General features: G+C 34.8%; 1 pseudogene; it reads right to left on the bottom strand.

Moving 5' to 3' along the window:
* Positions 1–3,663: 3,663 nt before the first annotated feature.
* Positions 3,664–7,714, bottom strand: LOC114747171 (probable receptor-like protein kinase At5g18500; annotated as a pseudogene).
* Between the last annotated feature and the right edge of the window lie 1,126 nt (positions 7,715–8,840).

Consider the following 8,840-nt stretch of genomic DNA (forward strand, 5'->3'; position numbering starts at 1 on the left):
TTTAAGAAAAGCAGAGAGAATCTCACTATATGTCCTTTCTGCCAGTTTAGATCATCACATACACAAAGACTTTCCGATCGAAACTGCACACATTTATTTCTTCAGTTCGTGAGCATTTTTAAATTCTATTGTTACGTTACGTTTTGGGCAAATAAAACAAGTTGCAATGATATCTAATTCCCATGTTTTACGTACAAATCATTAAAGTTTCAAAACTATGAAGCTTCCTATAGCTACTACGGGACGAATTAAGTTGAGTTTCTCTGTTTGTGAGGCCTTTCAATTATTAAGGGATAAGACCAATATCCCTCTCATATCCCAAGGCCGGCTGGGTTGAGATATTCTAAGAACAAAAGAGAGAACCGAGAATCTCACATTCTAATTCTCTTGCTACTTGCTACAATTGCTCAACTCATGCACGCAAGGACCAAATTCAGATTCTCTCCGTCGACCCCCTCTAGTTTTCTTACGTTGTTTGTCTACGTACGATAGAGACAGCTGATGTGTGTGTGTGCATTTCAATTTGAGGTATACTTTGAATGTTTTTTATTATAACTTGAAAATGTAGGATTTAATCTTTCATCAAACAAATATATATAGTGAAAACTCTTCTATCTTCTACATATGATTTGCTTTTTGCAACAATATGTTTAATTATTGTACTCCTCTTGTCTTTAAATATAACCTAATTGTTGATTGATTTTGGTCCTAATATAAGACTTATTTTTCATATTTATCAATTTTTCTTAAATTATCCCTTTAAATACTCCCTCAACCATAATTAAGTGGAAGAATGAGAGAGGATATTGAGGAAGATGATTATGGTGTTTTAAAAAAAATATCCATTTTTTATAATTAACTAACTTACCTAATTTCCTTAATCTAATCAAATTAGTTAATAGATCTTACGTTAAGAATCGGATGAGTATATCTGTTGTCCAACCCAGGAGAATATCTTTTTAAACCTTTATCTCAATAATACTCTAGATTCCAGCTCTGCTAAATGTGCAAAAAGCACGTGGGGGCCCTTTAATTAGTTTTCTTGCTTTTTGCCCGATCAATTTAAGAATCAAAGTGATGGATCTCATGGTTTTCAGATGGAGGTTGGTTATTGGTCATATGTTGCGTTGAGACTATATAAAGAAGAAGTAGAGAGAGAGAGAGAGAGAAATTAAAGAATAGGATCTTGCATACATACCACAATTTTATTTGAACCCCTCATCAGATAAAAACGCATGAGAAATTCATGCACAGAGTCTTAAATTTCAGTTACATTCTTCGTTTATTACGCCAGCATACCACCACACAAATCTTCAATCCTAATATAAAAACTAGATAACTAATTTAGAGATATTAAAAAATTAGTTAAGTTGATTATTTGTCACAAATGTGTTAGTTTTCCTAAACTAATCCTCTTCAATGGTGATTGGAATTATCCCTTGATAGAACCCCTTACAATTAATAAGAATATTTGAAAAAAGATGAAAGACAAATAAATTGAGTTCTTATATTTAAAACCAATCTAATCTCTTAACTACTCTTAGGTCCCGTTTGGTACGAAGCATTGAAAATGAAGGATTGATTTGGGATTACAATTAAAAAAATCATTAAAATAGTACTTAATATGAATAATTGTTTGTTATATGGATTAGGTATACACATAAGGTGGGATTGGGGAATAGGACTTCTCCCATGGTATTCTCCAATCCCACATACATAGCTTTGGCTAATCTCATATATCAAACAATCTCTATACTAAACACTCTCTTAATAGATTTTTTTAATTGTAATCTCAATCCCAACCCCTCATTTCCAATGCTTTCTACCAAACGTAACCTTATATTAAAGATCGGAGGTAAATTTACTTTACACTGGGTATCTGAGATTTGTTTGGCAGCATCATTTTGATGATACTTGCAGAATCCAATTATATTCCATCTTTTTTCAATCCTCTCACCGGAATCTCCCTCTAAATATATGAAGACCAGTACCCCTCAACTCTCCGCTGTGTGGGGGTGTATGGGCTATACTCTTATTATATACAAAGTTAAAAATGTAAGAGCCAGTGTAAATATATATAGTGTTAAGAATTTCTCATTTGCCTGGTATATTTAAAATAAATTCAAATTTCGCGTCATAAAAATAAGTTTTTAAAAATAAATTAACAATACTTTTTTATCTTGTATCATTTGACTAATCATGAGAGAGATTACCAATTCAATGGTTAGAATATAATACTTCAAGTCTTTAATCTCAAAAAAATAATATGTGCACATGAGTGAGTGAACAATTAGATGTCTAAACAGTTGTTCAATCACCATTTGTATGAAATAATTTCGATTTTTAATACACCATGAATCTGATCAATGGAACATTATTTATTAAAAAAAAAAGAAGCACGAGGCTAGACCTCTGGAATAGGGAGGCGGGTGGATTCCATTTAGGCATGATGACCGAAGTTTGAGTTTGTCTGCAGGGAGAATTACAATAAAGTTATAAGAAAAAAAATATAATTATTATAAGTCTAAATAACATGAGAAATTGTTGTTTACTATTTTAAAACTTGTCATTATAGGCTACTTTGTTGTTACTAAATTTTTTTGTAATTATATTTTGTATTTGAGATTTCATTGCAATTCCCCCTTCTCTCTTGTTTGTATATGCAAATACATTTTTAATAGAGTAACCTTCATTACATGACTTCAAAAATTTGGCAATTTGAACTTGTTTAGAATAGCTTTCGATCATTTTGACTTTGAGCTTTTTTCTTCAAATTTTTTTTAATGAAAATCTAGATATCATTACTCAAAGCAAAGCAAAAGATTAAAACTAAACCCTTTCATCACTATTCGCCTCTGGACACCGAAGTGAAGGTTGATCAAATATAAAAGCTATCAATTATAGTATGAGACAACTTAACTAGGAATTTCACAGTACGGTTTTTTTCAATTTTAAACCTTCTGTAACTGACCTCAATATATCATCCAAACAAATTCTTATCAAACTAATATGTTCATAAAATACATCCAAATATAAATCATATTACACTAATTAATTTTTGCCCTTAGTTTGCAAAATTATTTGGAATAAAAATAACTTTTACAAACATTAATTCAAACAAACCCGCTATTAATAAAAAATGCAATCAACATTTCAAAATAACTAAATAATTGGAAGAAAAAAACTTGGCCTTTTAGCCATACGTGCATGTAAAAACTTTTATTTCCGCCCCAAACAAGGGTAAGCATGTGTACATGCATCTGCGTATTAAACACAGGTGCAATATATACCAAAAAGAAACAAAGAATGCTTCACTTCATCTATACAAAGTAAAAAACAATTCGTGTTGGTTCTCGTTTTTGCTAAAGAAGCTCTCTGTTAACTTGCAAAAGAGCGATTGATTGATGAGCCTAATTTAAAGAAAGAAGAAAGATAAGGAAAAGAAATATAGCAATGAACTGTACACACCGCTAGTGCAAGGGAGCCGCTGAGTGCCATATTCAAACACAATGCCCAAGCCAACATTCTAACTTCTACCAAAGCTATGCCCGTACCAACAACAGGTGTCCATATATTTATCTATATATCTATATATATGTATATATGTATATAAGCATGCCACCGTCCTTGCTCCAGGACTCACCACAACTTTAAAGAAACTCAGAAGAAAGCAAAATTTTTCCTGTCACTTGTATCGTCAATTCCCTCATGCTGCATCATCTATTTCCTCTGGTTCCTTCTCTCATTTGACCTGTTATCTGGATTGTCACTCTTTTCTGTATCAGAACTCTCCACGATTCCTGCCTGACTCTTTCGCCGCCTTCTATCCTGAAATGTCACCGATATTCATCATGCTTTGATTTGAAACGGTCTCATATGGATGTTTCATTGTAGCTTTCTCTATTGCGATAAAAAATGGTAGTATTATAGATTAGTCCAAGAATATCAGGTAGACACCATTAGCATGCCTGGAATAGTGAAGGGCCAGTCCCAAAATATATAACCTGGGAGGCATGAAGTCGGACTGGAAGCTTGTTTTGTACACAAATGAAATAGATTAAAAAAAATAACAAAGTGATTTTGAGAAGGTAACATTCACGTCCCTACTTTAAAAGGACAAAAAGATATGGAAACTGTTGAGTACTTGAGTATAATTACTAAAGCATAATTACAGCAAAGAAAAGAAAGAGAGAGGAATCCGTTTCATATGGAAATACGAGACCGGGAAGTCAAAAGGGGAATGCAAAATCCTGACATAGATCTGTTCGGCCAAATGAGCTAAGCCATGTTCTCCTCAATTATAGTTTATGCCACAAGTAAAATTTTTCTGTTATTGTTGCAATAAACCAGATATGGTTCAAAAAACAACTGCAACACAAAACTGTAAACTTCGTGTGATTTTGAAAAAAGATCAGAATCAGAAGTCAAACCTCTCGAGTATAGGGTATTCTTCTGATTCAAGCATGCGGACAACTTGACTCATCTTTGGCCTTTTCCGGCATCTGGATCACACACCTCAGTGAAGTCAAAAGAGCCCGTTTAAGGGCACTTGTCGATGGGCGAGTCTCAAGTTTTGGGTCCACCCCTCTTCTGAACGCCTATTCCCTACCATCATCTTGAGCCAGTCAACCAAATTTACCTGCAAAATGTTAAGGATAGTCCATCAGTCAAAATAATATGATTCATTCCATTCTAAGTAGCACATAAGAAATACAAATAACATACTCATCTGCTGGTCTGCTGTAATCCACAGGGTCTCTTCCGGTAATGGCTTCAAGGAGTAACACACCAAAGCTATAAACGTCACTCTTCTCATTTAGTAAGCCAGAATTAGCATATTCTGGAGCCACATATCTGAAAATGCAATGCAAACACAAGAGAGGAAAGAAGGCAGTTAGCAAGCCACAGACAACCATAAAGAAATATGTAATTCTCAGTAGTTCCATTTGGCATGAACATATTTTAGATTTAGATTTGACTATAAGCATGAGATTGCTATAAAGATGAAAGTTAACATAGAAATTAGTTATGTAAATTTTAGTTTGCACCATGGGACTTTCATCACTGCACCACCCTTAACAATTGTAAGGAAAATACAGGCTCAAAATAAAAATGCCAAGAAGTCTTAAACTAGCAGACTTCTAATTGAATTGCATTAAACAGAGAATAGCTTACCCAAAAGTACCCATTACTCGAGTTGTGATATGACTTTTCCCAGAACCCAGCAACTTAGCCCGCCCAAAGTCAGATATTTTGGCATTAAAGTCATCATCAACCAAAATATTGCTTGACTTAATATCACGATGTACCACCTTTGGTTCAATAGCCTCATGCAAGTAAGCCAACCTGCAACATATAATTACACATCAGAGACAGTTAATCAGGGAATGCAGTAACCAGATATGGAACAAATGAACAAACCCTTTAGCTGTCCCAAGGAGAATTTTCATCCGAGCATCCCAAGTAAGATACCCCTGTTTCTGCATTGCTCCATGTAGCCATTGTTCTAAATTGCCGTTGTTAACATACTCATAAACCAGCAACCTGAAATTCATAGGGCATTCATCATGAATATCATGAACTGAAATAATACAAACTGGTAACCAGAGATTAGAGGAAGCACATGAAACTTTAACATAAAATCACCAAAGCAAGTAACAAATTTTCCAATAACACAAATTGGGATTAATAAATATTAATCTTATCATAAGCCTACAGGATTGTGTTAATCAAATAGAACTCAAATGAAGATGAAATCAGAGGCAAAACAGCCGCATAAAGAATACAGAATTGCAGATACAAAAAATGCCGTCAGTGGTAATCTATCTGTCTTGGTTTCAAGATATACACACTCTACCTGTGAGTGCCTTCAACGCAGTATCCAAGAAGTCGGACCAAGTTCTTATGCCGCACATGACCAATAGCCTCAACTTCCACCCTGAATTCCTTTTCCGCCTGTCCTCTGCAAGATTCACATAACACTTGTCAGAGAAATTTGTTGAGTATGCAGACATCAAAATTTAAAATGAAAAGACTGCAAAAGCTAAACAAACTCCCGTCTACTTACACATTATTGAAAATCTTCTTAACAGCCACAGGATTCCCGTTGACTAGTTGACCTCGATAAACAACTCCATAACCACCTTCCCCAATTACATTGTCCCTTGAAAACCTGTTTGTTGCGAGTTCTAGGTCCCTTAATGTGAACCAGTGACCCCAGCCTAGTTGAGAGAATTCAGGCAAACCAGACAAGGGGCTGTATGAAGAATTGGTCTTAGAGCCACTGTCGTCGCCTGATTGAGAGCCAACACCATCTTTCTCTAAATGATTAAATGAGCCTGACTGACTATTATTGAGATTATCCCCATTCTTCACTTGGATTAAAGCCTTTGCAGACTCCTGGTCACTAAACCTGTCATTCAAACTCGTGAAGGAACCATCCTGCAGATGATTATTTGCCGAAACTTGATCAACTCTAATCTCTTTGATCTCTTCTGAAACTGATGACATATGGCTAAAGGGGAGCATGCTGCTGTTGATTTTTCTGGATTTCTTTCGCTTTGTAAGACATATTGATAGAACCACAAGAATGATTATAATGAACAACCCAACAGCCATTGCCATCAATTCCCACGCTTGTAGACCAAAAACAGAAGTTTTCTTGGATAACCCCGAATTCAAACCAGATGCCATTTTGCTGATGCCAAATGTCTGCAGAAGTCGATGTCAAAATATGAGAAGGCACTTTAATGCATGCAGCAAATCAAGTAGCAAAATTTCGCATTTGTAAGACAAGACTATGGTTTCAGTACGAAACTCTTGTGCCAAATTTCTGACCCTCTGAAGCTTCTTCTTTTTTTCCTGAACGAAACTTACAGAGTAAATAATCCAGAATTTCATAAAGAAGCTAAATCGTCAAGTACTTTTCCCCAAAGAAGAGTGAAAAAGAATAGACGCGTGACCATGTTTTTCAAATCCCAGACCAATCCAGCACATATGAATTATGAACCAGACCGCGCAAGAAAAACTTCAACAATTGATTTCAATTATTCTAAAAGACTGAAATCGCACATGCCCAACAGCGCACAGTGGCAAGAAAGCTAGCCCTCGACAACATTTGAAAACCAAGAATGCAAGCCTGGAAACTTCATTCACTTTGCAAATGGGGGAGGGGGGACAGTGCAGGAAAATCGGTTTGCTCAATTGGACTTTGTTTCATCCCCCTAGGATTTCCCATCGAGTGTGACGAGATCAATGAAACAATCATTACAAAGAGAACCTTTACTAAGAAATTTCAAATCAATACCTGCAATACACTCACAAACTTTCTGAAGCAGCGCAGTTACTAGATCTCTTAAGCCCCAAAAGTCCTCTGCGAGGTGAAGCCATTAGCGCATGCCCGGCTCAACCCCATTGTCATATTCTTCCTTCCAGTGCAATAAACCTTTCTGGGTTTTCTCAAAAACAACGAATGGGCCCTCGAATTGAATCAGAAATGGGGAGACGGACCCTGTTGTGAAGCTGGAGGGAAGTAAACAAGGGTCACATGAAATTCAAGGAAGACGAAGAAGCAATGGTGAGGCTTTTAAGAGGAAGAAGAGATGGAATTATCAAGAGTAGGTGACGAGAAGCGACATGGTTCTTCTTCACATTACATACAGTAAAAGAGACGCATAAAAACGAAAGCTTTTTTCCTGCGCCGTTTCTTCAAATTTGTTCTCTCTCTCATCTAGCCCCAAAAAAGGTTGTTCTGTTTCCGCGCCTACTCGCTCTTTACCTGTATTTTATTGTTTTTATTATACGTGTTGTTCATACTGAACCAGGAGGTGACAGATAATGAAGAGGCCTGAGTCACCCTTGACATTTGAAAAAAGCCTTTCTCTAATGATGTGATTATCTGAATTTCACAAATTAAGCAAGTTAACCATCAACGTTACTCATTAAGAAAAAGTAAATTGTGGTCATTAATCATTATTACCTGAGACAGGTGATGTGTGAAATCTGGAATAAATGCTAAAGTTAATGACGGTGTAAGAGGAAAAAAATTTGAGAGATTAACTAAAGAAAACCACGTTCATTTTAAGTTGGGTTAACCAGTATAGTACAGTTTAGTTTACTAATGTAATCATTAATAATGACTTAGGTATAGCATTGTCAATGGCAAGTGGGCAAGGCATCTTTTATTGTTTGGGGCTTCGAGATGAGGAGAAATGTTCAAAGCCTCCTAATTTCGACGAGGACGATAATATTGATAATAATTTCAAGGTTAGTACAGTTTAATCCAAATTTAATGTTGACCATAATTTTAAATTATAATTTTTTATCCCTATAATTTCATAAAGAATTAGCCTAAGTTAATACCCTTAATCAAAATTTTAATGAATTTTGATCTTTGTTTTTGTGTTTTTAATAAGTTTTTATTTTAATCTCTATACTCAATATACTGTTAAATTCAAACAAGTTTTTATAAAACTATAAGGATCGAAAATCATGATTTGAAACCATGAAAATTAAAATCAAAATTCGATCAAATTGTAAGAGCCCATAATTTTAATAACAAGCGATATCTTAGTACAAAAGGTTTTGACAATTTAAATATAAACTTTCGAGTTCGTGTAAATAGAAAAAAACATTTTAAGGGAAAATATTTTTCATTAGATCCATAATGCTCATATAATCCAATTAGATAATCATATAATAAAAATAATAATAATTGAAGGCTATGTTTAATCCTTGTTACATTTACATAAAATCTAGTTCAAAATGGACCAAATCCTATGGATGCAGATGCAGTAATAAGGGAATGATGGTACGGGATTGTATTTCTGAGCTTGAAATTA

Source organism: Neltuma alba, unplaced genomic scaffold (genome assembly GCF_004799145.2).
Source record: "Neltuma alba isolate B1F8T4 unplaced genomic scaffold, ASM479914v2 tig00005236_pilon, whole genome shotgun sequence".
Classification (NCBI taxonomy): Eukaryota; Viridiplantae; Streptophyta; class Magnoliopsida; order Fabales; family Fabaceae; genus Neltuma; species Neltuma alba.